This window comes from Morone saxatilis, unplaced genomic scaffold (assembly GCF_004916995.1).
Source record: "Morone saxatilis isolate NCDOM2014 unplaced genomic scaffold, NCSU_SB_2.0 Contig2, whole genome shotgun sequence".
Taxonomy (NCBI): Eukaryota; Metazoa; Chordata; class Actinopteri; family Moronidae; genus Morone; species Morone saxatilis.
This window is the reverse complement of record NW_023339762.1, coordinates 9,037,037-9,037,346: the sequence shown is the minus strand read 5'-3', so window position 1 is coordinate 9,037,346 and position 310 is coordinate 9,037,037. Positions and strand designations below refer to the sequence as shown.

The following is a 310-nucleotide window of genomic DNA, read 5'->3' as shown; positions in this document are numbered from 1 at the left end:
TCTGCTCGTCTCTGAGTCAAACCTGGTTATTTACTGAGCCTTTACAGAATGACTATATTTCATTGTGAAGAATAACTAGTTGGAGCAATTATTCACTTGACAGCCAATTCATGAACAACAATTTGATTAATTGACTTATCGTTTATGTAATCCATCAAACATTTGCTGGGACCAGCTTCTTAAATGCTTTACATCATTTAACAATTTTAATGCATTTTTGGACTATTGGTCACACCAAACAATCATTTGTCATCAGTTTGGGTTCTGGGGAATTGTGACAGGTAATTATCCTTCCCCCCCAAAAAAAAAT

The 310-nt window shown here is 34.8% G+C and overlaps 1 protein-coding gene across 1 annotated transcript in view; it reads right to left on the bottom strand.

Moving 5' to 3' along the window:
• Window positions 1–310, bottom strand: part of LOC118329935 (AP-3 complex subunit beta-2) — a 35,190-nt gene that overhangs the window by 4,322 nt on the left and 30,558 nt on the right. The gene's annotated exons all lie outside the window — the stretch shown is intronic.